This window comes from Anas acuta, chromosome 16 (genome assembly GCF_963932015.1).
Source record: "Anas acuta chromosome 16, bAnaAcu1.1, whole genome shotgun sequence".
In the NCBI taxonomy this organism is placed as follows: Eukaryota; Metazoa; Chordata; class Aves; order Anseriformes; family Anatidae; genus Anas; species Anas acuta.
The window spans coordinates 8,235,072-8,262,054 of record NC_088994.1 but is presented as its reverse complement, the minus strand read 5'-3'; the positions used below and the strand labels follow the sequence as shown (position 1 = coordinate 8,262,054).

Below are 26,983 nucleotides of genomic sequence, written 5' to 3'. Positions count from 1 at the left end.
CAGCCAACGAGCATTTGCTAATAATACAACATGTTAAACCAATCTAATTTCCATTATTGACAGGGGAGGTGGCACTGCTGATAACAGGCAACAGAAGATATATGTCTTGACTTTCATTGTGTTTTGGTGCTGTCCCATGGGATGTGCTCTGCAGAAAACTGAAGTGATGGAGTGCATTTGAAACATCTCTGAGCTGGATGTACAACTGGTTAAAAACTGCTGCAAGCAGGGACTGCTTAGATGCTCTCAGAGTGGGAAGACATGTTAAGTGAGGTCACTTTGTGGATACGTCCTGTTCACTATTTTCATTTAGCCAAGAGGTTGATGGAATAGTGATTATGCTTATAAAATGCTGCAATAATAGCAAATAGCAAAGGGCTGCAACAGTTTAGAGGGACGTGATCAGGTTTTTTTTTGTTTGTTTGTTTGTTTGTTTTAAATCTCGATCACTCAGTAATTGCTTGCAATTTATAAAATGCAATTCAGTGAGAACAAGTGCAAAGCTGGAAAACTGGAATGGACAAATACCAAGCAGAAACTCACTGACTGGAGAGCAATCTTGCTGCTGGGGAGTTTTTGTGAATCCCTGTAGATCAGGCTGAGCAGCCTGCTGCTGCTGTGTGAACATGAAGGGTGGTGTAAGCTGGGTGTCCCTCCTAAGGCAGGGACACAACACGGTTCTGCTCACCCTTGGGGCAAGCTCAGCCAGACGAGCATCGTGCTGGATTTTGTGCTGGTCATTAAAAGGAGGAGCTGGTATACATGAGAAAGTACACAGACGATGTTACAAGATTAGTCAGAAGTTTGGAAAACATGAGATGCAAGAGGAACAAACTGACTCTGTCTAGCTCTGAAACCTGAGAACAATGAGCACCTGAGCAGGGGTATGACAACAGCCTTCTGAAATGCTAAAAAACAATTGAAAGAGATCATTTTTCTCAGGTCTACCAAGAATATTTTGTGTAGTTATTGGCTTGACTTGCCTACAGAGAGATTTAGGGAAGGTAGTAAGATTGCAGGGAGGTTTTCCTTGGCCCATGTCATGAAGTGTTAAAGGCTGGCTGGGATCTAGCTGCTCCAAAACAGCATGCAGAGGAGCAGCTCCTTGTGGGCTCATTTGCCCTCTGGGGCTCTCTGGCAGCCACAGTGGTGCCGGCAGATGTCCTCCAGCAGGCTTCCCCAGTGAAGTGGGACCAGGTGGGGCAGGTGGGGCTCTTGCTAAGAAGCTGCTCGTCCTCCTGCAAAGGTCCTGTAGGGGACATTTGCCCAGGGTTAAGGGATGGAAGCAGTTTTGGTGAGCTGCACCAGTGAATGTGAAAGCCAGCTCCATAACTACATCTTCAGTTCTTCCCGTTCTGATCTGCTCCTCTGCCCCACTGCCCTCTCCCCTCCCCTAAGTCTGCCTCTGTTTTGCATCTTCTCCATCATCTTTCTGCTGCTGTACCCCTACTGCTCTCCACCTTTCCCATCCCTGCAGCTGCGCTTCTCCTTTCTAGTTCTTCCTATTTATTCTTATTCCTCCTCACAGCAGCTATTTAATTCAGTAGCAAGACATTTCCATTTGAATTGCTTTCCTGACTCTATCCAGGACAGGAGCTGAGCCAGGGTGCTGCATCCTGTCCTAGCCTCATATTCATTAGTGTCACGTGGACGGTGCTGTCTGTCACCAACAAGCCCGCTCTGTATTCATGGCAGCATGCTCCCCATGCCCTCCTTTCTGCCTGGTTAGCATCAGCCGAGCATGGATTACAGAATGCGTGGTGCTTGAGTCACTGTGTGGAGAGAGCCATGGGGAACCTTGCCTGGTGACAGGTTGAGTGCTCCCCATTCTCATCCCAGAAAAAATAAAAGGGCAGCCCTGCAGCCACTTGGAGGGGATCTGCTGGGTTTACAGGGTGCTTTTCTGAAGGTACAAGACACATATATCTGTACTGCCTCTGTCTGTCAGTCCTTGTTGGCTAGCCTGAGAACCCCCCCAGCCAAGTCAGGCACCAACTCATGCAGAGTCCATTGAACTGGGCCTGGAACCAACTGTGGAGGCTCTTCTGCCTCCCCTGGCAGTTTCTCCTGAAGGGGCTTCCCCTTCTCCTGGACAATGGAGATCCAGGAAATTCCATCCTGTAGGTTACTTCTCCACAGATATGAGAGGCCCTGTAAGACCGGGACAGAGTTCTGTCCCCAAGCCCATGCCCCTTAAAGTCCCTTGGGCTGGAAGGAAGATTTTGTGTGGGAGCCTGTGGGCACATGGCTGCACACCCTCACCACCTCCTCTTTTCTACTAAGACTCATTTGGTTGTTTAACTTCTCAGAGCTCTACCTCTCTCCTTTGTGACCTTGCAGTTCACCCAGGCTAATTAAGATTGATTATCCTCCCAGCACCAGGTGGACACATGGGCAAATAGTTTCCAGCCTCATGGGACATTTATTTCCTTCCCTATTAGGTGCTGGTTAATAGTTAACTTTCAGAAGTTTTCCTCCTGTCAAGCAGGAGCTTTTCAACATTTTTTTTAACCCCTTGGTTAAAGAAAACCCAAGAGCCAGTTGGTATGTGGTGAACTTCTCTCCACGCAGGGTGGAACTGTTGTCAAAGATACTTCCACGCTGCTGCAGCAGGAAGCAGGCAATGACAACACTGCCAGGTCAGCATGAGCTGCAGGCAGCCACCTACAGGTGCCAGCAGCAGGATACAGGAGAGGGTCTGGGGAAGGTTTGATTTCACTTAGAGGATGTAGAAGATTGGTCTGATGGAGGGCTACAGGTGCAGCTGAGGATCTGGGGGAGGTGGGCACAGAAGCTACCTGGCTTTTTCCCACCAGAAAAAGAGCCTGCACCAGGCAGGACTATGGGCAAGAGGGGCTGGGACTCCATAGCCCTCTGTCACATAGGTGCCTCAGGAAGGTGAGCACCCAGCAGTAAATGCACTCCTGTGCATCCACAGTAGTTGGTGCTAAGGCATCAGGTGCTGGGAGCTCCCCAACAGCTGTGACCATCAGCTCTCTTCTAATGGCAGGAAAAGAAAAAAAAGAATGCACAGGTTACTGCTTATTCTATCTAATAGTCGTGCTGTTCCCCAGCAGTTTGTGCATTTCAAAGAAAAAGAGGGTCTGCTATTAACAGTTCAAAGGGGTAGAATACTTCACAACCTTGTTTTTGTCTTACTGATGGCCACTCACAAACCCTCAGCACGTGGTGACCCTCATGGCACAGAGATGAGTAATTGAGGCTGCCCCCTGGCAGACAGCAGCATGGCATAACGCCTTGTCACTTCACCCAAGGTGGGGAATAGCATTTTTTGACAGGTGTCTTAAAATATCACTGGATTTACGTTCTCTCTGCCGCGATGGAAAAAGCAAACAGACATAGAGACTTTGCACTTGAATTGTTGAATTTTCATGGCAACTTAGCAAGGCTGATTGAAAGTCATTTTCCAGCTAATTTCAGTTCCTCTGCATTGCTCCTTAGCTACAGGGCCAGGGCTGCAAATGCGACAACTGGGAGCTGCTCAATTGCTGCTCAGAGTCTTGTTGTGGAATAAAGCTGACCCGGGAAACATTGTTATCAGCATTTGATAAGAGATCATAATACTAATTCTGGTCCTAAAATCTCTTCATAATAGAAATGATCGACTCATATTTATCCCAGCAATTACAGCTGCAAAGAGCTCACATGGTTAGAGGACAGCCACATTCTGCAGCTGAAAGAGATATTTACATGGATAATGTGAACCGGATAATGTTAAACCAGCACCTAACTTTTAGAAATTGTGTCATGCTATCCCATGGACTGGCTGTCCCCGTATCTGCCTGACACATGGGTGTCTTGCCAGTCCCCTAAAACAGCTGACTTTTGGCCTTGTAAGACCAAGGAGGAAGGACCTGGCCTTGCCCCAATGCCAGCATGGGTTTGGGCTTGAGGTCTGACATTTTCAGTCGTATTTTTGAGGACGTCTGTAAGGTGCTTTTACCAAAAGCACCTGATGAGCGTATCCAGCTGTGAGGACTGTCCTTCTGTGCCTTCACGGGGGTCCAGAGCAGGGGTATGGGGTGAACCGCACAGCTCCAGGCAGGTTTTGGATCAGTTGGTCAGTGCTGGGGCTCAATTAAAGAAGTTCCCCCAGGGGCTTAGACCATTTGGGAGTAGCCATGTGCTCCAGAACAGGAGCAGTATGAGAAAGAGACACTTGGAGAGAGCAAGAAGCAGGGCCTTCCTAGTTGCGGGAGGCTGGAGAGGGCCATGGCTTCTGACACCATGGCACTGCCAGACTGCCAGATTGTTTGTGCTTTCCCTAAGATATTCTCCATGCCCCTGCCCTCTTAGAGATGGTCCACATGAGTGGTCCAACAGGGTCTGTCCTTGCTGAGGCCCTGGTGTGCTGGCTGTGGGACATGGCAGGGGCTGACAAACAGCTCTGATGTGTGGTCCTTCTGCAGCCCCCTCATCTTTGTTCCTTCACTGAGTGTGAGCCATGAATGTGGGCTGATTCATACAGCAGAGGTCATTAACTTCCTTAGAGCGGCGGTCAGCTCCCCACCATGCCTCAGCTGGCTGTCCTTCCCATGGACATCTGCCCAGCCATCAGTCCCAGGCTGCACAGGAGGCTATGGGGTAGTTCTTCAGGCTTCACTGGGTGAGGCACCAGCCTGGATAATTATAACAGTCCCTTGTGATGTGGGTCTTTTTCCACCCAAAGAGGACCTTGGATCACTTTTGACCCTCTCTTGTTTTCTGACTTTCCAGATTTTAGGTTTCACTTTTCTTTTTCTTTGGTACCCACATGTGTTAGAAACTGAGATTTGCACAAAGTTGTCTGGGTTCAAGAGCAGGGACAGTAGGGCTTGTAACGGGTAATATGAAATCCAGAACAGATAGATTTATTTTTTTTTTTAATGTCCCTGTGATTCTTAATAGAAATATTCACGCAGTTCACACATTCTCAAAATGTTTGCACTAGTAAGTAATAGACTGGGAAGCATTAGGTACAAAGTCAAATTCTTGGGCAGAAATAAATTTTTCTACTGGGGCAGTCCTCCAAGTCATCACTCCTACTGCAACACAGTGATTAATAGTGTGCCCTCCGCTGTGGCTCCCTAGAGCAGAGCGACTTAGCATAGACCCAGCTTTAAAGAGCACCTGTCCAGCTAGGGCAGCTGAGTGATGCAGGAGCCATGTGAGAGGAGAAGATGCTTTGTAAAAGGGTGCTGCCACATCAACTGAATCTTTTCTGCCTCAGAGCACTGATGTTGGCAGAATGGTGTTTGTGTTAAGGGAGTAAACACTAGCATGTTTGTGCTCCACAGTTTCCGCTTTGTTCTTCATCTTTTTCTGCTTTTTCTCTCCTTGGTGCCTAGGGTTTCTGCTGGGTGGGTCTCGGCTTGGCTCTCAGTGGGTAGTCTAGTGTCAGACTCATTTTGGTCAACCCCTGCCATTCTCAAGCTGGCAGTTAATTAAGCTGTCAGAACCATCCATTTAATCAGAATATGTCAGACACATGCCAGGGTCTCCCCTCAGGAGAACTGATAATTTCCTGGCAGCATCAGGATGGAAAGACACAGGATATCCCATGGTTCTGCTGATCGTATGAAGTTCAGGGTAAATCCTCAGCCTCACTGGTCTCTCGTCAGGATGGAACTGATGCTCTCCAGGGACTCATGACCCAGGATTGCATCTGGCTGGTCTTTGCTGAAAGCCCATCAAAGGAATGAGAGTCTTCCACAAGGCTCTTGCCAGTATGGGGAAGCACATGCACAGAGGGCAAAGGCTGCAACTGGGAGCAGAACCTGTCCAGCCCTTCCTCCTTCCCCTTACAGCCCATGGAAAAGAAGTAATCGGTTGTCAATGTTGTCACTCTTTTCACCGGTGTCTCCTAAGCCCATCACTGACTTGCTTTGGACCCCGTCTGTGCCACGGGTCTGCTGAGATGGACACAGCAAAAGTGCTTTCCTGGTTACTTTGCAGTTTATAACTCTGTCTCGTGGCAAGAGGCAATCCACATCCTGCCCTGGTCCTCAGGTTCCCTGCCTAGAAAGTGGGCAAATATGCCTTCCTCCCTGCGCCCCAGAGATGCTGCAGTTCTTCCCACTGAAATCCTGTTACCCCTCCAAGCTGGAATGTGTTACAGCTATTAGGCAGGTTATGAATCGCTTTTGATTAAATTTTAAAAACGCATTTCCCGTCCCTTGTGTTCTTAGTTGTCAAGGACATGCGTAACTACCCAAAGTTATGCTCAACTATCTGAAGATCGACAGGCCTAGACTGCATTTTGCCACTAGATCTTGTTACTTGGGAAGCAGGATGAAGGCAGTGGGAGGGCTGCGTATCCCCAAAGACTCCAGGGCTCCAGACATATAGGGATACAAGGTTTGATCTAAGTTATCTGGCGATATCTTAGTCCCAGAGACTTCTTCAGGCTTTGGGTCCCACTCAAACAACCTGGAGGAAGATGGCACAGATGGCCCTGCATGAGTACCAAGAGCTGCATGTGTTTTCTTTGGATGGAAACATTGGCCTGAAGCTGCTGGAAGCTCACCAGTGGGTTCCCCACCTCCAAAAGGCATGCAGGGCAGAAAGTGCCCAGGAGTGCAGTGCCAGGAGTCATGCTCCCTCTCCAGCAGGGCTGACTGCTTCTGCAAGCCCCCCTCAGCCCTCAGGCACCCTGTACCTCACCGCAGGCACAACTCTGCCAAGTGGGAAGGAGATGAGGAGCACATGGAGTATCTCACTGCTCCCAGCTGGCAGCTGGCTCCCTGAGAGCCACAAAGGGCCTTTTCATGGCCTGCATAAACAAGAGAGGCAAGAAAGGTTGTCACCGCAGAGCATTACTTCTAGCAGCAGCTCAGGCAAGGATTCTCAGAATAATCTCTTTCCAAAACCACATGCTCTTCTTTCCATGCTGCTGGGTTTTATGGATTAAAAGCTTTTGGTGCACTCAGTTCCTCCACTGTCCCCCACAGCCCAAGAGCTGGTCACAGGCAGGGCTTGACAACTGCAAGGCAGATCTGGCAGTGAACCAGATTGTGCTTGTGCGTGCCTGTGTGTGTGCACGTGTATGCACACGGGGATGTGTTCACCTCCTGTTGCAAGTGGGCAGGAACACGATCACACTGACTTTTGCTACATCCTTGTATTTGCAGATCTGATGACGAACACTTTGCAACGATTATTAATAACCAGAGGTGTGCTTCCCTGACACTGTTATTGCAAGGACTAATTAATAGTTTGCTCTGTGCCTGGAAGGAGTGCTAACACTGCTTCCAACAGGGAAAGCGGTCATGATGAGACAGGAGTTAATAGAAACCATGTAACAGCAAGGAATGTAGAAATGCAGTCAAGGGTCACTACTGAAGTATGTCCTGACCTTTTTTGGTTTCCATCCATAAATCCAGGGCAGACTCACTGCAGATTTTAGTTGTAATGGGAAAATATGCTGGAAAAAAATTTAAAAAAATATAAAAATACAAGTTCTTGAGGAGATCTAGTAAGAGCCCAGTGACCAAATCTGTCCTACCATTGAAACATCAAACATCTGCAAAGCCTTTCCTTTTATGCCAGTCCTCATTTATTTGTACTGGCATTAGTATTTTCTTATGTTGTTTTTTTCAGGCCGATTCTGCCAGACAATGGGAGTGTGGCCAGGAGATCTCACTTCAGCTGCGAAAGCGTGGGTCCCAGGTGGTCCGAGCAGTGAGCAGTGCTTGCAGGCTCCTCCATCACCTCGCCACTGCAGGAGGCTCAGGGATTTCCCTCGTGCACGGCTGAGCAACAAAGGTCTCCATGTCCAACATGGTGTGGGTGGACAGACAGTTCCCTAGGGCTGCTAGTGGATCATGGATATTTAAATGGATATTTAAAATATATATATATAAAATAATATGTTTTAAAATGTATATTTAAAATAATTGGATATTTAAAACAACTTTTCTAATGAAAAGCTAACTTATTGGGAAATTTATTTGATTTTTCTGAAGAAACAACTGAGTAAGTATGGGCTGCTTTGAATTTCTGTGGGATTGTTGTTGTTTCAGTTAAGCTCCCAAAAACCTTGTAAAGTTCTCACTTCCTCAGTGCTTTCTGGGAAACAAACAAGCAAACAAACAACAACAACAAAAAACTGTTCCCTTCCCACCACCCCATTTGTAATGTGTGGCTTGAGCAGGTATCTCTATTGTTCCCATCACTGAGCAGGAATATGATGAGGATGTACAAAAGCTTATTTGTCTGTTATTGAATAACCAGAAGAGGATCCATCATAAGATGGGGTGATCAATATTTAGCAAATTAAGCTCTTCTTCATTTCAGTGGGCAGAGGGCTGTATGGCTAAGTATGCATATAAATTGCATTTTCCATGTCTTCGGCACTGCCGAGGGCATTTGGTTTTAGCTGAAACTGTTATTTTAGCTTAAACTGAGGAGTTTTAACTTCCTAGTAAGTGGAAGACAGCTCAGGCTATGCCATTTGTACCAATGCTAGAAGGGATTCCTCACTGGAGGAATTTGTTTTGCATGTTCCCGTGCTGGCTCCTTGGCTTCACAGGGGGAATACTGCCATGCTAGGTATTAGAAAACTATCAAGAATATCTTATGGATGTGGTCAACCACTGTTTGTTTTTGACCCAAACTCACTTTTAACATTTAAATTTCTTTTCAGAGGATGACAGAATCTGACCCATCAGACAGAAACTGTTATTTTTCCAATTGGATGAACTGAAAGATGAAAACAGGCAGTAATAGTCTTCAAGACTGTGCACAGATCTACAACAGTGCCTATTTTAGCAACAATATCGTTCAACCTTTATCCTGTAAAAGTTCCCTACAAAACCAGCACAGCACGACAGGCAAGTGATGCCCCTTGTGACTGCACTGCAGCTGCTGCAGCAGCAAGGGGTGGCACCCATTCAGCAGCACCTGGTAGCACAGCACTGTGGTAGAGGCCTGAAGGTGAAAACTATGTCTGCAAGGGGAATCTGAGCAGTAAGATTAAATGTCATTTATTTGTAAATGAAAGCCCTCCCTCAAGCTTGGCAAGCTTGGCCCTGACACAGTGCTTTTTTTTTTTTTTTTTTTTTTTTTTTTTTTCTCCAAGAGGTTCCTGCTATTTACCCAACTTTCCAGCTGGGCTTCGCTGCGGCACAAAGAGGCAGGACCTGCCTGGGTTTGCACAGTGAGTCAACAGCTCGGCGGGGGATTAGAGCCCACAATCCTGCTGGCAGTGCTGCCTTGGCTCTAACCGCTGGACCATGCAGCCTCGTTTTGTGACTGGTGCTCTCTGCTGCTGTGTGGCTTGTCAGGAAAAAGCCTCGATGTGGCTAATAAAGGGACACTTCATAAAGCAGTCGAAGAAGCCAGACTCGTTCCAGTTCCAGTTCCTTGTCCCGGTGAGGGTGCTGAGGGCTGGGTCAGACCAGTCAGACCTACATTTCCTGGGGTCACTGGCAGAACAGGGAAATCCAGGGACACCACACAGTGCTTGGAGCCCTGCGTGCCCCAGCTGGAGCCCAGCACAGCACACACTTGCTGGCCCTGGGCATCAGGACAAGAATAGCCAGGAAGGGGGAAGCCCAGCCCCATGCTAACCTGTGCCTGACACCCCACTTCTCTCCTCCACCCTCAGCATCTGCAGGGCAGAGAGGGCCGCTTCAGCTTTGTCCTCCACAAAGGTTTCGTGGATGGCTACAGCGGAGCCTGGTGCTGGGGGGGGGGGTGCACGCGTGGGTGGAGAGCAACCGGCACCCCCCGGAGAGGGGCAGCCAGAAAATACCGAAGCCAGACAACCACCCCGAGCTCAGCCACAGCTCCGCTCGGGGCCGAGCCGAGCCGGGCCGAGGCAGGGGCGGCTCCCGGCAGGCGGGGCTGTGGCTGTGGGCGGGCAGGCGGCGCGGCTCGGGCTCGGGCTCGGGCTCGGGGCCGGTCCCTTCCCGCAGCGCCGCCCCGCGCTGCGCTCCCGCCGCACGGCGGGCAGGCGGCAGGCGGCGGCCGCTGCGGCGTGGGGCCGCGCCCCGGAGGAGGAGGAGGAGGAGGAGGAGGAGGCGGCGGAGCGGGCCCAGGTGAGCGGCCGGGAGCGAGGAGCTGGGGATCGGGGTAGGGGCTGGGGCCGCGCTGCCCGCCCGGGGTGCGGGGGGGAGGAGGCGGCGGTGAGGGTCGGGTCCCGGCCCTGCAGCACGGAGCCGCCCGGAGCTGCGGGTGGCTGTAAGAGCCGCGGGGCTTTGGTTTTTGGGGAGGCGATTTATGGTTTGAGGGAGAATGCGCGGAGAGCCAGGAACAACTTGGAATGGGTCCGCGCATATTTCTGCGGTTATTTTTGGAGTCTCGTCATATGGCAGGAGGTGGGCTCTGGAGGTATCCTTGAGCTCAGCATTTTCTCCATAGGCTGGTTACCCGGGAGATCGTCTTAGGGGATCCGTGTGGCCCTCTTCTCTGTCAGTGCTTTCTGTTGAAAATGCCGTTTCCATTGCTGCTTCTGCAGTGGTATTGTTTCCCTCCTGCACGCCCAGCCCTTCTCTCGCAGCGGGTTGTGGTAGGGACCCTTCTGTGGACAAACAAAGGTCTGGGTATGTGCCGCTGGAGATTTGCAGCAATGCTGCAGGAGCAGGCGATGGAAAAGCCGCGTTTGATGTAGCTGTCGATGGTGTGAGGTGACTCCTGATCTGCCACCCCCCGCTGAAATGCCCTGAGAGGTGTGGCTTTTCCAGCTACCTAGAGAGGCATCAGCCTCTGCCTGCACTTAGCTGTCATTTTCCCTCATATTCTCACACTGGGCTTGTTCAAAGTGGCTTTTGCATCCAAACAGCTTGAGGTGTGGGAAGCCTTTTGTTACCGAGGTCTGCTTCTGGCAGCCCTCTGCTGCCTGGCAGCCCTCTGGCTCCTTTGCAGCCCTCTGTCCCTGCCTCTCGTCCCTTTGACTTGAGCTGCCACAGCTATGCAGGCTGTGGACCTGTCCCTGTGGCCTTCAGCAGTGTGCCCATGTTGTGTTCAAGCACATTTGGAGCTGAGGGAAGGCTGGATTTGGGTAGTGATCCTGACAAGTCAATTGCTCCTTAATTGTACGTTTTTGGCTTTTGGTTTGGCAGGCACGGAGCCTGTGCAGGTCTCCCCAGGGTGCTCAGAGCCATGCTCTCCCTGAGGACCCCCAGCCTGGCAGGAGAGGCAGGGTGTGTTCTCTGAGCTGTGTCAGACCCTTGTTATTGTAGCATATGGCAGGTATACAATTACCCCCTTTCGTCCAAATCATTCCCTTCTTATGCAAGGGCAATCCCCAGATTTGGTGAATCATCAGCTTGTAGCCATCCCCTGGGGGCGTGAGCTGCCTCCCCTGCTCGCAGCCACTGCTGTGAGCAGAGCATTCACATCTCTTTGCAATCATTGTGCCATGTTTATTGCTTTAACAGCAGCTTCAGATGGCGATGGAGTCATTAAACCAGACACTGCTGTAAATAGCAGAGCCCTGGTTGTGACCGCAGGGGTTCAGGGTGTCTTGGGAGGGTGTGATGCTGCTCTGGGTTAGCTGCAGAGCCTGCATGTTTGCACTGACGGTAGGCTGGCTCTGCAGGAAGGTTTTTTCCCACCATTTTGGTTAAGCATTGATGTTGTAGCTAGAACTATCCAGCATTTTTATTTTTACTGATTTTTGAGACATCAGCCTTTTCCAGAACTCTCAGGAGAGATGTTTTGTTTTGTACAAAGCTTCTAAAAAAATAAAAAAATGTCTGGGGTTGTATTTCTGTGCAAAAAGCATGACTGTAGAAAAGAGCCTGCACTCCTGGTGCACAAGGTTTTGGTACCTTTCCTGTCTAGTGCAGGCAAAGAGCTTAGTGAGTCCTGTTTCCTGGGCTGCTGCCATCGTCACCATGACATATGACAGCCTTGCAGGGCAAGTGTCTTCTGGCATACTGTTCATGGGAAGCCAGGAGAGGTGGCCAGGTTGGCTGAAGAAGGCCTTGGTGGAAATTTTTCAAAATCAATTTTCTTCCCCAAGGCAGCTGAGTTCCCTTTTAAGCTCTGGTTGATGACCTTGGTCCTGGTGAGGAGGTGAATCTCTCCTCGATTTACAGAATAACCTCTCCTGCTTTCTGCTTGCAGCACCAAGCCCTTGTCCCGTATATAACTGAAGTGCCTCTGTGTTGCCCACACTCCTTGCTCTAGCACTGCTGAAGAGTTTTGCATAACTAAAAGGGGGTTGCATGGACAGAAAGACCGGTCAGGTGCCTGGCTAATTTTGTTCCTAGAAAAATATTTCCTGAAGATAATTAGGATTTCTAAATTAGGAAGTTGTGGAGAATGGCCTGTTGGTTAAAGAACAGGAGGTGGGCTTGGCTGTTCCCAGGCTCGCTCTGGGTTTCCTGCCTGGTCTCACAGGCTTCGCTTGAGTGTCCTTTGCCTTAATTTTATTCAGCTATGAAATGATGACAATTCCCTGCTGCCTTGGGCACAGTGATATGCTGCCTGAGCGACAGCTGGGATGCTGATGGGGAAGCGTGTGTGAGGAGATGGGTTGAGCATGGGCTCAGGCTTGGTGGCAGATCTGTGTGGGTGTCTGGAAGGCCTGTGTTTAGCTATATAGTAGACTTTCATGTGGTGCCTGTCACTTGAAGGTCTGAGCCTATTCTGAAATCTGAAGCTCTGTTTTGAGCATAGATAAAAAAAACAACACAGAATGGTGGAGATTCCCAGGCCTGGTGGCTGGAAGCTCCTGCGCAGGAAGACTTGTACGGTTACAGATAAGTTACTCTCACACAGCATCTAAAAACGTGCTTGTGCTGAGGCTGTGACAGTGACGGCTGCGTGGCTTATTGTTCTCATTAGAGCAGTCAGGTGGCTGTGAGTCAGCAGGTTTGGGTTTGTCACAACCATGGTGATTGTGCCAGAAGACCTGGGAGGTTCGGCAGCCATGAGCAGTGTGGGCTCTTCCTCCACCTGGGCGGGCGGGGGTTTGAGCCTGGATTGGGGCTCACTGCTGGCTTGTGCTCTCCTCTGAGCAAGGAAGAAGTTGTGGTGGTGGTGGGAGTCTGGGAGCTGTTTGCCTTGGTATCTCCTTCCTGGCTGGATGGATTTGCCTGCCTTGGGCCTCCCTGTTACTCAGGGTGGCAGCCTGCCGAGCGAGCGGGTTTTCTCCTGCTCATCGCCTTGTCTGGATTACAGGAGATGGGAACAGTGGTGGGAAGAGACTGTCCTTGGTGGGGACGTGGCACAGTATTTCCTTGTGGTTCCAAACCCATCTATCCTCTCAGCCCTTGAGTGGAAGCTTGTGGTTTGTCCAAGGACTCTGAGTGTGAAAGGGAAGAGATTTGGGTGTCTGTGTCTGCTGCCGTGGAAGCAGCAGCTGCTTTCTGCAGCAGCTCTGCTGTCCCCATGGTGTGTCTTTGGTGCAAAGTAGGATGTTCAGCCCAGGCCTGTGGATGTCCCTCATCTAGGATGATAGTTGCTCCATCCATCCTTCCTTTCTCCAAGGAGGTGAACGGAGGAGGTATATAGGGGCATCCGAAACAGGAGGTGTTTTGGTTGAGCTTTTCTACAGCTGGGGCAGAAGCCAAGGTTTGTTTTCCTTGTGCTGGATGGGGGAATGTAGGGCTATATGGAAAGGGAGGGTCACCTTAGAACTCTGGTGATTTGGTACAAATGCTTCATGTCTGCATGTCTCAGTACACAGCTGAGGGTGCTTTGAATTGAAGCTGAGAATTATGTAGTGCCTGCTTATAGTGTATGCATGTACATGTGCATAGTCATGCACACATCACAGGCTTACTGTCTGGGAGGGAGGGAGTAATGGACAGAGCCTGAAACACAGAAAATAATGGTCTGGAAGGGGAGGGAATTTCCTTCCATCTTATGCTGATGGTCCCCTCCATAGGGGGCAAACAAAACAAAACAAAACAAAAAACCTCGTCCAATGTTAGCTGTCCTGTGGGCTTGACAGTGTCTCAGAACGACTCTGCCCTGTGTGGGAGCAGCTGGGTCTGGGCAAGGAGCATCCTGGCTGGGTCTGGTGTGATCACAGAGCGGAGAGGAGACTGGGCTGGCCCCATTGTGCTCAAACCACGAGACAAATGAGGTTGAAGCTGCAGATCTGCTGTTCCCAGCAGATCAGCAGTTTTATTTGTGTACTTGGTCTCTTTGTAGAGATGAAATGTGGTATCACTTTAATATCTGATCCATTTCCCTTTCAGAAGCCAGCTCTCTCCCCATCAGCTGTAATCAGACCCCATGGTAGTCTTGTTGGCCTTGTTTTGCCTTATCTCTTCTGTTTCCCAGTCTGGTCCAAAAGACTGATGCTCCTTTCCAGGGTATTGGAGACGTGGTCAAATCTGGGTCCAGGTGCTGTGCTAGTGTAAAATGCATCCCGCGTTTGAGCCGATGCTGAATGAGGATTTACAGTAGAATTTTTCTGCCAGGTTCCACCCACCTGACTCTTTCCTCTTCTGTTCCTACTAACCCACTGCCTTGGCCCTACTTACTGACTGGTGGCGGAGCAGAGATGTGTGCCGGTATACTTCATGGAGTATCAGATGAAGAGGAAAACACAGGGTGGAGTCATCTTTTGCACAAAGGAAATGCTGAAGTATCGTTTCTGACTTGGGTGGATTTTTAGGTGGCTGGGGAGAGGTTAAACAGGATCTTAACACATTCACAGCCCCCTTCCCACTTCATTTTCCTGTGAATCTGTTGCTGCCGTGGTATCCTTCAGAAGGTATTTTTAGCTTTGCTCCCCCGCTCCCTCTCTCTGCCCGTATCAGGCTTTTGAATGGAAACAGATTTCTATGGCAGAGCAGAATAAGCCATTTCACGAGGCATTTTGTTACGGGTAGAAGAGACGGGAATCTGAATGTTCATTTTACATGACATATCCCCTTTGTAATCAGCAAATTGTGCTTGCTGTGGTGAGCGCCAGCAGAAAGCTGGCCTGGCTCATCCGGAGGCAGCTAGGTGCGCACGCTGGCAGCCTGCTGCAGGGGGGACGGGCTGCAGGGGGGACAGGCAGCTCCTTCACACCCTTCTCTGGCCCTTCGGAGCCATCATCCAGGTGGCCCAACATGAAGGGCTGCAGCACTGGGAGTGGTCCTGCAGGTTTTCCTCTCTAATTATCCCGTTGGGGAACAGTACCCCTGAATACGAGAGAAGCAATTAAATGTTCTCGTTAGATGCACTATTGATCTGGCAGTGTCTGCTCCTGCTGAGCACGGTATGGCATGGCACCTGACAAAATGTTGCGTCTCATCTTTGCCAGTGACCAGAGGGAGGTGGCAAAAGTCACAAAGCGGGGGAGTGATGCTGTGCAAAGGTGCGAGGCACCCCTCGCCAGACAGTGAGGTTTACTGCTTTCCAAGGGAAGGTGGAATTTTTGCCAAGAACACAAACCCAACAGTGATGCTCACCTTTGGGTCAGGAAACTTCCAGCCTGAATTCTCAGTAGTATTGCCTTTTAGGAGAGATTTATTACAACTCCTGATAGGTGATGTTGTTCTACCACTACTCTGCAGAAACAAAAATACCCTTTGAGGTCTGGTCTGGGCCAGAATATATGCATGCCTACATGAAGCAAGGACCATTACCTGTGCAAATTCATTGGGGCTCTTCCCTGAGGAACCAAAAAAATGCTTTCTGATAGTATGGCATGAGTACATCCTTGCTGGTTACCTTGGTCTAGTGTGTAATACATCTGTAAGAAATACAGCTGACTTTAGGATGACTGTTGAAAGTAGCAGAGGGGGTACAGATAGAGAAAACACAGCTGCTCCTGCTGTGTTTTGGTGGCAATTTCCACTGTAGCTATAAGCCTGCTTGGCCACTTCCACGCTGTTGCGTTGAAGCTCAGTCCCACCACATGTGGGCAGGACAACCTGCAAGGCCAGAGTTACCCATGGTGGTGTTGTCCACGGTCATCTGCTGAGTGCTGGCTGGGCTGTGCATGCTTAGGTCACTGGAGCTGATGTGATCGCAGTTTGGGGTGGAGCTGTGCACAGCTGGATCTCTACCCAGGTGTGCTTCATGTTCCACTAAGCTGCCCTGGGGCTGCTGTACTGCTGTGCCCTACTCGTGGTCTCATTCTGGTGAACAAGTGGAGGGGACAGTATGAATCCCCTCCCTTGCCCTCTGTTCACAGAATATCCCAAGTTGGAAGGGACCAAAAGATCATCTAGTCCAAGTTCTAGATCCCTAGAGGACGACCCAAAAAATCAGACCATCTGTCTGAGAGTGTTATCCAAATGCTTCTTGAACTCAGCAGGCTTGGTGCCGTGACCACTGCTGTCGCAGCTGCAAGCTGTTCCCTCCAGTCCTTTCGCTGGTCACCAGAGAGGAGATCAGCGCCTGCTCCTCCATCCCCTCTCTTGAGGAAGGACTGATGAACATTTTTGCAATGCTCTGGCCTAGATTTGAGCAAGCTGGGCATGCCATACGGCTTCCTCCTAACCCCCGCAAGGAGCTAAGCCTGCCAGCATTGCTGGCTGGGCTCTGCCCCTTGAAGGGACTGCAGCATTTGTCGGGCTGATTCAGCCTCCTGCCTGTGGTCAGTGTCCCAGTGCCTGCTTTGACAGCCAGCCCTCACGCTTGCCCTGCCAGGGTCAGGCTGGATAATTGCTGTGAGTTTGTGACAATGTGGGTCATCACGGGATGTTTCCAAGCCGGAGGCACTTGTCTGTGGCTGAAATGGCGTACGGCAGCCTTGTGCTGGGAGAGCTGCATGGCAGAGATCGCGATACAATCTAGCAGGCATTTTTGCTAGCGGGAGTGTTACAGGGAGTCAGAAGCTAGCAGGGATGGGGGAGGGTTTGTTCTCAGATGCCTGCCTTCTCAAAGCACTTCATTAATATGATATTAATTGATGCAGTAGCTCAGATCCCAGAGTGTCTCCCTGCTGAAATGCAGACAGCCCCGGTGAAACCCGCTTCAGCAGCAGCAGCAAACAGGAGGGACGGATGCTCCGTGGCTGATTGGGAGCACAGGGCTTTGTTTGGCAGCACACAGGTGCTGGTGCCATAGCACACGCAGATGGGGGATGCTGGGTGCCTCTGCCCTGCCCTTGGTGTCTGCCCCCTCTGTCTTCCTGCTCTGGGGGAACGAGTTGCAGCCCCGGGGCTGCTGACAGATGGGAGCTGGGCTCCTGCTCCTGGGGGGACTGACAGGCTGCTGCGTGCCTGCTTGCTCCCCTCTACCTCTCGACTTGCCCTCGAGCTGGGACAGAGGAGGCCGAGTGCATGAGTTTGGGAGCAGCATGGGGACCCCCCAGGAATCTCTGGGCTTGGTAGAGTAGGAGCAGGGCTGTGGGGGTTTGTTGTCACGCCAATGAGGAGAGTGGCTGGGAGTGATCCCTGCAGGTCCCTGGGGTGTTGTGCAGCCGTCTCAGGGCAGGTCTTTGAGCCTGGTCAGCCTGGCCTGCTGGGCACCTGTGTGTCAGCTGCCGGCAGTGGAGCTGCACGAGCTGGGCTGCTGGTGGGGCTCCTCCACCTGCGTCCTCAGCCAGGGCAGCACCTGCCTGAGAGAAGGAGGCAGAAGCAGGAAAGAAGTCTGCTGTGGGATCGAGGGGTGTGAAGAGCCAGGAAGGTGAAGCTGCTCTTTCTTCCTTGGACTTTACCCCGTGCAGTGAAGGGACGCTGGCCAGGGCAGTGCTGGCAGCCGTGTCCCTTGGGATGGCCTGGGCAGTAAATTTGCCCTGCTCAAAGGTGATTTTGTTTCCCTGGAGGTGCTGAAGCTCCTGGCTTACTGCATCAGGTCTGATGGACAATGTAATGTCCTGTCCTTGTTCGCAATGATGTGGACTGGAGCCAGCTGCAATATCTGAGCTAGCTGCTGAAGGCTGACAGTGTAAGTGCTTGGATGCTGCGTGTCACCTTGTGCTGCTTGGGGACTCTGTCCAAATGGAAGTGGAACAGCTTTTGTGCCCTGAGCAAGCTTTTGAGAAAGTTGCTGTGGATCTGTGTTGCTCCTGTGGAGCCAAAGCCTGGTCTTGGCACTTTCATACAGTGCAAGCTGCGTAGGGCTGCATGTGGCTGACTTTTGTTGACAGGGAGTGAAAGGGTTTTACTGCATCTGTGTGAAATGTGGAACAAGCGAGCTCTGAGTCCTTGATGCTGAGTGCTCAAAGGGCTTTTGGTTTGTTTTTGTTTGTTTGCTTATGATGTTTCTGAGGTGATTGAATTTTGCATAAGCAAGTTATTCTGCTTTTGCATTTGTGCTTATGAGAGGATCGCCTGTGCATGTTGAACTTATATTTGAAAATTAACCTTTGTAAAAAAGGAGGAGGTGTCCTTGCTGTGCTGTTGGACGTTGCTAATTCCTTTATGTAACTGTAGAGACCACTGGACTGCAGCTCTTCTCTGTGCCTGCAAGGGTCTCCTTTATTTTTTCCTTGTTCCATTAGACATAGCTGTCATCCAACACATGGCTCTGAAAATGCTGTTGCAGGATCCGGTTCTTGGAGCGTTTCCTTTTAAAGCTGCTCATTTTACTACTGGTATGCCAAACCTGCCTGTCTCTCTGTGGATGGGTGAGCCAGACTGTTTCCCCATGTATCGTGCGTCATTGCCCAGGAGGAGAGTCCTGCAGACCAGATGTTGCCCTCACTGCCCCTTGCCTGGGCTATCATTGTCAGAGGGGCTGTGCAGGTGAGACAGAGGGACAGAAGACAATGACATGGCACAGATGGCCCTGAAATGAGAACTTGGGTAGCAATTGGCTGTGCAAGCCAAGAATGTATCTGTTTCACTTCTCAGAGGTGTCTTGGTTCTGCAGTGCTGCCTGTAGTAAATACTTGCTTTTACCAGTCAGATTAGCAGGGCTGGCTCCGAACACATGCAGCGAGCAGATATGCTGCTTTAGAAGGTGCTGTTTTCACGTAACTCTCTTTGAGAGTAAAGCTGCATTTAAAGAAATCTGTAGCGGAAATTCTTCAGCAAGCGAATTTGTATGGTGTCTAAATGCGGTGCTTGAGCGGTTTGGGCACCATCTTGTGATGAAACCCCTGGCTACTGCCTGTCCATGTGCCTGTCATCATCCCTGGGATGATATTTTTTTTCCTTTTAACCAAATCCGATTTCTTCTTTGCAGGTTCTGAATTGTGCCTGAGCAGAGTGCTGAGATAAGCCCCTGGAAGCAGTGTGAGTTTATCTTGAAAGCCTTTATTCTCCTTTCTAGATCTCGTGTCAGACCAACTGGATTTTGTAGGGTAGAAGGGCTTGTGCTGGCTGGTGGCAGGAGATTGGAGATGGTGCTGCAGTATGAAAGAGTTTTGTGTGGTGGCTGGTTCTTTGCTAGAAACCCACATAGGATTACAGGAAACCTGGCCTGCTACTGCTGAAGTGCAGAACTCTTGGAACTGGGATTCTTATGGCTTTTCTAATGCTTTGGGATTTTTCCTATTTTAGGAGTTAGGCAATAGCCCATTTGCCAACAGGAAGGCTCCTACCGGCTGTCTGAATCTTTGCTTATTGACAAAGCTGTTTTGGGTCACGCTTACATTAAGTTTCCATGTGCAGCCTTTTAGGGAAGGCAGTGCATTTGCAAACCAGCAAAATGTGCCACTGTGTTTTGTGAGGAGGTCCCAGGGTTTCAGGTTTGGTTGGGCACAGCTGGCACGAAGTGTGTCCCGGGTTTGCAACTTGGAGTCGAAGACAAGTGAGGGCAGAGATCTGAGCCGCAGATTTAAATTTTTGGGGAACCGGAAAGAGTGAAGCCCTTTTTTTGGAGAGGGCTGTAACACCTTGGGTCCCTCCAGGTGGGTGGTCTGCTCTGCTCCACTGCCTTGGTGCAGGTCTGCATTACACTGTCACCTCTGTACCTCCTCCAGCACCCTGCTGTTGCTGGTTACAACACCATGCACTTGAGGGTATGGCTCCTGCCTGTCTGAGGCAGGCAGTGCTCAGGTTATGGGCAGGGACTCCACATCCTTGCTGAGAGCTGCAGATGTGCTCCTTGGGGCTGGAGGTGTCCTTGGATCTGAACAGAACAGCTCGTTAGTTCTTAGGAGCAGTTCCTCACCAGCAGAGAGCTAGGAGCCTGGCCCTCCAGAGGGCTTCTTTGCAGGTCCAGTTCTGCCCATGTCCAGAGGGAAAACAAGGAGCACAGAGTTTCCTGTCCCTTCTCTCTGTGCTGCACAGACATTTGGGTGTTGGAATACCAGTTTTGGAATTAGAGAGGTAGAAGTGCAGTTCTAACTTGAGTGTTGGTTTGCACATGACCCTGCATCACCGCGTGCCTCATTTTCCCTCTGGCATGGGGTCTGAGTGCTGCTGCTCTGGGGTTCTGAGTGAGGAAGGCTGCCTGGCATGGCAGTGTTTGGCTGCTGTGTGATGCCTGCTGGGAAACTTTGCCCCTGTGCTGGAGGGGTGAGTCCCTGTCTTTACAACAGGGCTGTTGAGGTTCCCCTGCAGAGCCGTCCCCTTCTTGCTACAAGCTCCTTTTTCTTCCCTCTCTGGGGAGAGGAGTGTCCCCTCCCATCCTGGGCAGCTCCTGCCTGCCCTCCGCGGCTCCCTCTGCTCTGGCAATTAAGACTATCCCTGAGAAATGCTGGGGAGCCCCCAAGGGCTCCTTGCTCCCTTCTCACTGAACGTGAGCTTGGCTATGCTTGAGAGGACAGGGTGAGGTGTGTGGCGATGGGGACGGAGACTCCCCTGTGCTGGGTGCCAAACCAGAAGCTTTGAGTGAGCCCTGCTGCGACTCCCAGCACCCCGCCATGCCCTTGGCTTTGCTGGCAGCCTTGGTGCCCTGGGTGCAGCAGGATGTCAGTGGCTCAGCTCTGGGTGTGTTGGGTTTCTTGTGTCTCTTTCTTGCTTGTACTTTGTTTAATAGGTGTCCTTGTTAGCTGTGTGAGGCACAGATGCACCAGCAACTTGGAGAAAACACTTGCACATTGAAGCAGAACTGATTTGTTCCTGTGCAGTTCGGGGAAGCTTGCTGAGCCATGCGCTGGGGTGACAGCACGGAGCCTGTGGGCCCCGCTGCCTGGCAGGTCCTGGCAAGCAGAGCATCGCTGGGGCAGCACGTGTGGCCTGACCCGCTGCTGTGCTGTGCTGAGGAGCGTGTCCCTGCCCTTCGGTGGGGGCTTGTGATGCTCCCAGTCTTGGCGTAACTGTCAGCCTTTCATTCTACATTTCTGCATCTTCCCCACAGCTGACTGTACCTCATCAATACCACGAAGGGCTTGCTGCTGAATTTTGGCAGGCAGAGGTGAAGAGGAAGAACTCTCCTTGGGATCTTGCTCTAAGGAGCTGGCCTTCCTCCTGGAAAGTGATGCACAAGATGTGACTGGAGGAAATGGCACTTTGAATCCACTGCTTTTGGCCCTGAACAGGGCTCTTTTGGGGCTGAAGATCACGAAATGGTTAGGGTTGGAAGGAGAACACCTTGTCGAATCCCTCTGCTCAATCAGGAACACCCAGAGCAGGCTGCCCAGGATCATATTCAGATAGATTTTGAAGAACTCTTGAGGAGGAGGGAGACTCCGCAACTTCTGGGCAACCTGTGCCAGTGCTTTCCTCCCCTCTACAGTAAAAAGGAGGACTAAGACTGTACAGTATTTGCTGGTCAGCTTGCCTGAGAGCTCGTGGTTGCCTTTAGCAGGGAAAAGAGGTTGGGAGAAGGCAGGGCCGAGTGCTTGACTAAGCTGGGTTCCCTGTATTGGCTCCTCTTGCTCTGAGTGCTCTTCACCTGCAGCTGCTCACACTCTTCTTTCCCAGTGCTCTGCTTGGAGGCTGGGCTTGTAGTTTCCCGGCTGTCTGCTTCTGTGTCCTTCTTGCAGCTGATCTCCCTGGCTGCTATGGGCCAGTGCAAGACAACAAACCCCATAGATAGTGCCTTCCTCTTCTTGGTTTTGCCTGTGAGCAGATTGCCACAGAGGCAGCAGGTGACTTGGAGTGTGGATAGGAGCTGCTTTCTGCAGTCACTGGTGGAGGAGGAGTGTTCCTTGGTGATGCATGGTCCAGATGTCCTAACACCCCTGCCCGCTTCTGACACAGGTCTGAATGTCTGAATGATATTTCCACAGGGCATATGTGCACGTGGGTAAGCTAGAACTTCTTTCTTCTCCTTCTTAATGCACTAATTTTGCTTTTTGAAGCTGGTCACAGTTACCAGCCTTTGGGTCAGTGTCCCTCCCTCTTCTAAATATGCTTCCACAAAACAGCCCCAGTGTCTACTGCAGTACCTTCCCTGCATGGCTGTGAGAGCAGGAGGGAAGGAATGGCTGCGGTGCTCCAGGGCTGAGATTGTCATGGTCCTGACATCTCCCTGGAGAGCCTGGTCCAACCCAGGCTGATGGCTCTGGAGTGTGTGGCATGGCATCTCCCGAGCAGCCCCTTCCCTGCCACTCCCAAAAAAGTGCAGCGGAGTGTGGAGGCCTGCTGGGCATGGCCAGCTCTTCACATGGCAGTCCTGTCACCAGTGCAGAGACCCCTGTGCTGTCAGGACGTGCACATGGCACTGAGATGATTTAGCCCTATAACTCTGCTTGCAGGCAGTTTCTAAGAGCAGCAAAGCACAGATGAGCACAGAGCAGCTGCTGAGGTCCCACCCCAGTGCCCCAGGCAGGATTAGCTCCTTATTGCAAGAATTGGCTCAAGAAGTTGCACTAATCACATTTTGCCTGAGAATTGCTTTTGGTCCATTTCACAGAGTAGCTGGGAAGATGAAGGTGCTCTTTCTTCTTTGGACTTGACCCTGCATGGTGATGAGACTTTGGCCGGGTTGGTGCTGCCATCCCTGTCCCCCAAGGATGGCCTGGGCACAGCCCGCGGGAGCTGGCACCCACAGTGTGGGGCAGGTGTCTGCTCTGTGGCGTTACTGCCCAGGGTGGGTGCTGCGGCACCGTGCCTGCTCCACTGCCCTGGCTCAGGGGCACTTTGCTCTTCATCCAGGGCCTGTCCTCACTGGGTATGTGTCTTGGTCAATGAAGCTTGCTCTGCGCCATATCAGCTGCTTTGGCGTTGTCTAAGCAAATTGGTTTGTGGTATGTGGCAATGTGTGCCTTGAAGGCTGGTGAGAACGCTGCCAGCTCCCTCAAACTCGTATTGGGAAAGGCTGGCTTCTGGCCAAACATCCTGCTTGCTTTGGCTGCTACTTTTAACCTCTTCTGTATCGCCTTAGTTAGGAGCCTGCTTTCCCCCAGGTTGCCCTACCGCTGGGATGTAGGCCCACTGCTGACACACCCCCGTCTCCCTGCCCAGCTGTTGAAGGTTTCTCTGCCAAGATCCACGCTGGGGCTGTAATCTTGCCCCACCTTTAGGTGTGCATTCAGAGCCGGCTGCTTGGCTGGCAGGAGCTGTGGCTTTCCTTTGAAGATAGAGTTTTGCTGCTCTCGTGGTTGTGCGTCTCTGAAGGTGTTGTGTGGGGCTGCTGTGCTTGTTCATCTGAGCTTGCAGGGCTCAGCTCCCTCCTGGGTGCAGCTCAGGGATGCCGTGGCTCACCTGCCTCTCACTGCCCATCTGGTGCCAGTCCAGGGGCTGTGCCTGCCGCCGTGGCAGGGTGCTTTTTGTGCCTCTGTGTATAGCTTCTTGGGCTGCTGGGAGGGTCTTTGTCGTGGCTGTTATCTTTTATATTGTGGGATTGCATGAGGTTGCCTGGAAATGGCCAGTTCTCCATCAGGCCATGTGCTGCCCAGGTGTTCAGGTCTCGGCTGGTGTCCTTCACGCCCCTACAAAGGCTGCAGGACACCTGGTATAGCAATGGGGATCTGGAGGGAGCTTTGTGCTGTGGTGAGCAACTTTCGGAGCCTGAGAGGCAGCTGAATGTGTGGGTTGGAGAGTTGGACCCCTGTGGTGTCACGTGGGGGAAGATGTCCTGCTGCCACGTGCACGTAGTGGCCCAAAGGCTGTTCGGGTGGAGCTGGCGCTGTTTTCCTGCCCTGGAGTCGCATCCATCAGGCGACTGCAGCACAGGCCCCACCTGCCTCGAGCCAAACCGGCCCGGGCCACATGGGCAGGCTGGCAGGGGGCTGCTGCTCCCGGGGGCACAGCTGTGACCATGCTCCTTCCTGACCCTGAGGCGATAATTCAGTGCTGTGTTTTGGATGAAAAGGGCAGGAGGACGGGGAAAGAAAAGGCTTGCTGTAATTCTGTTAGGATTCTGTGTGATGCCTTCTTCACAAGGCAGCACGGCTGCGAGCGCCGAGGTGCCGGTATCTGTGTTGCCAAGGAAACGGAGGCTCGTGGTGGCTGGGGAGATGGAGATGGGGCTGGAGCCAGCGTTGTGGCTCTGAGCCAGAGGCCACCCCTCTGCTGCCACCGGTGGCATCCTGGTGGCTGTCCCCAGGCTTTGTTGCAGAGGACACATCAGATGGCATCCATGCCTGCATCTTCCTGCAGCAGTTCCCGAGGTGCTGGTGACAGTAGGCCCATGAGGGTGTTTCCCTGGTGGTCTGGGCCTGGGGCTCCCTGAGGGGGTCCCTTGAACCTGGGGCAGACAAGGGAGAGGCTTGCGGAGGTGAGACAAATGCAAGCGCTGCAGGTGTTCGAGCCACCTCCACACAGTTCCCTTGTGCTGGCCCCAAGGACTCCGCTCTTGCCAGAGGGTCTGGTGCTGGTGGGTGCTGCCCAGTTTGTCGCAGGTGATGGTTTGGAAGGGAGGTCTTCCCTCTGCTGCTCAGCTCCTCCATCCTGTAAATGAGGCATGCGGACCCCCCCCTCCTGGGGAGTACAGACTTGTACCCTCTGCTGGAAGGCACCCGTCATGGGCCACCTTCAGCTGAGGAGTGACCACGGACCAGCCAGCCCACGGCCTTTGGAGCTGTGGGTCTTCTCCTGTAGGCCCAGAGCTGGGTGTGACCTGTCACCCCTCTGCCGGAGCCGATCTGTGCCTGGTGGCCTCCTACCAGACAGACTGGGACACGTGGGATAGAAGAGGTAGGCTGGGATGGACACGGCTGAGACTGCTTGTCTGTAGCCCAGGGCAGTGCAGATCAACGTAGGAGCTGTCGCTGCCTCTGCTCCCTTTGTCCTGGCTGTGGTGTGGTCCCCAGTTTTGCTGCAAGGACAGGAACCACGCCATCCTGTGCCCAGCTCTGCTTGGCACAAACACCCTCACGGTGCCCGCCACTGTGCTGGGGAGGTGCTGCTGCTTCTGGCAGCGAGGCTGTGCCCAGATGGTCAAAAGTGTGTTGTGTGGCGGGGCTGTCCTGCACCATGGTGGGGCTGAGAGCTCTCCTCTAGTTCTGCAGAGCTCACATCCAGACCTGGCAGGTGTCGGCTAAGCCATGATGATATTTTGAAAATGTTTTTCTACCTGCCAGATCAGGGGAAAAAGTTATGATCAGGAACTTCGCGTATCGTGTAAACTTTAATCTTTTTCTGATTGCTTCGGTGGTAAAACATTAATTTCTTTCTTTGTGCCGTGACTGCTGAATGGTGCTTCCCCACTGCAGGGTGAGCTTAGCTGCGACCCCAGGCACAGCCAGCTGGATCCTGATCTCCCAGTTTAGGTCTGTCTGCAGCAACCTCCTGGGCAGGGCTTTGTGCCCCTACATGCCTGTGTTATTTAGTGGAACTTTCCTACCAGCCCTGTGTGACAGCAGGAAGCTCTGGTAGGCCTTTCACTGGTTCTTGCTGAGGGCTCTGCCCTTGGGTGTGGTGGAAAGGAGAGGCTTAATTCAGTTGTAGGTTTTGTGTTTTTTTTTTTTTTTTTCTCTTGCTTCATTTGTTTGTTTTTAACCTCTCCAGCCTTTCCTTTTCTTGTCATTTAATTGTTCAAGTTCGCTGAGTGCCTGTCACCTGCTGGGGGTGGGGGGCGAATTTGGAAAACAACACCTGCTGAGGATTGTCCAAGAGGTAAATGGAAGGGCTGGGGGAGAGCAACAGAAAACTAGCAATATTTGCTTACCAGCAGTTGCCCCCCTCATCCCTGGGAGGCCTGCTGGGATGTTGGGTTCCCCAGGGAAGATCTGGCTGGATGTTGAGGGGGGAAAACAAGGCTGGAGCTGGTTTACAGTGGGAACTGGGGGTCTCAGTGTGTCTCTCCCATTTTGGTATTGGCATGGGTTTGTGCATCTGTTTGTCAGAACTGTATTTGTGCATCATCTGTATGACTGACTGTGATATCCCCATCTACTCAGGGAGTCTCTGCTCCTTCCTCTGGAAAAACTGGGTGCTCATCTGTTCCTGTGCAAGCTTTCCCTCTGCAGCTCCCCTGCAATGGGGGAGCATTTGCTCAACGGGGTTCTTGGAAATCCAATTGTGTGTGGAAAGTGGAAGAGAGGTGCCAAGAATGAAAAGGGTTAAAATTAGGCAGCAGACTTGGTGCCATACCTGGGCTGGGTTCTTTCCTGGGCTCTGCAGGGGCACCGGGCAAGGCGCGCACTGCCCTGGGCAGCAGAGGGGCACCCACTGGCTGGCTGCGTGGGCCCAGGCTGCAGGCAGCGACTGCTGTGTTTGAAACCTGCCTGGGCATGGGGACTTTGACTTTCTGCTGAAGAGAGGAAAAAGAAATGAATTTTGATCTTTATATTTGCAAATAATACAAAGCAAACGAGATGAATTGGTGGCATTGTTTGCAGTCTTGGGACAAGTTTAAACCAGCGCCTGGGGAGGTGTCAGCAGCTCAGCCTCTAGCAGGAGCAGTCTGCTGTGCGGAGCAGCTTCAAGGCGCACGAGGGAGCGTGGTGTGGGCATCAGCAGAGGAGCTCCTCGTGCTAGCCAGATGCTAATCTGTCCTCACTCAGAAACGAGCTGAACAACAGCATACCTTGCAGGCACTGTCCAAAAAGATGTTTGCAAGAACAGTTCCTTCACTGAACTGCAGCTCCTGATTGGTTTCACTTACTGATTTGCTTCTTTTATTCCTGTGGACTTGCATCACTTTCTTCCTTACAAAAAAATTTTGCAATGTTTGGAAGAATTTCTCCAGCATGTTGGTCTGTATCAGTTGGGAAGCAGCAGCAATGTTGAGGGTTGTGATTTGCCCTTGGTGCAGAGCACTCCCTTCTTATGCCCCCAAAGGCTCTGTCCAGTGGGTTGGCATGTTATGGAGGTGGAGAAGTGCTGTCCCGGGCTCGTCGCTGGTTACAACCAGTGAT

The 26,983-nt window shown here is 51.6% G+C and overlaps 1 protein-coding gene and 1 long non-coding RNA gene across 16 annotated transcripts in view; both read left to right on the top strand.

Moving 5' to 3' along the window:
- Positions 1-2,460: 2,460 nt before the first annotated feature.
- LOC137865724 (uncharacterized) lies at positions 2,461-9,098 on the top strand. The gene is made up of 3 exons (XR_011102049.1): positions 2,461-2,639; positions 7,600-7,764; positions 8,645-9,098. It is a non-coding gene; the product is annotated as an uncharacterized lncRNA (long non-coding RNA).
- Positions 9,099-9,895: 797 nt separating this feature from the next.
- EPB41L1 (erythrocyte membrane protein band 4.1 like 1) overlaps positions 9,896-26,983 on the top strand; it is a 70,797-nt gene continuing 53,709 nt past the window's right edge. For 7 of the 15 annotated variants that reach the window (XM_068701074.1, XM_068701075.1, XM_068701072.1 and 4 more), the window contains exons 1-2: positions 9,896-10,040; positions 19,033-19,082. The gene's annotated coding sequence lies outside the window, so the exon portion shown is untranslated. The remainder of the gene's footprint in view (positions 10,041-19,032; positions 19,083-26,983) is intronic. The other 8 variants (XM_068701083.1, XM_068701086.1, XM_068701085.1 and 5 more) reach the window with 2 other exon arrangements.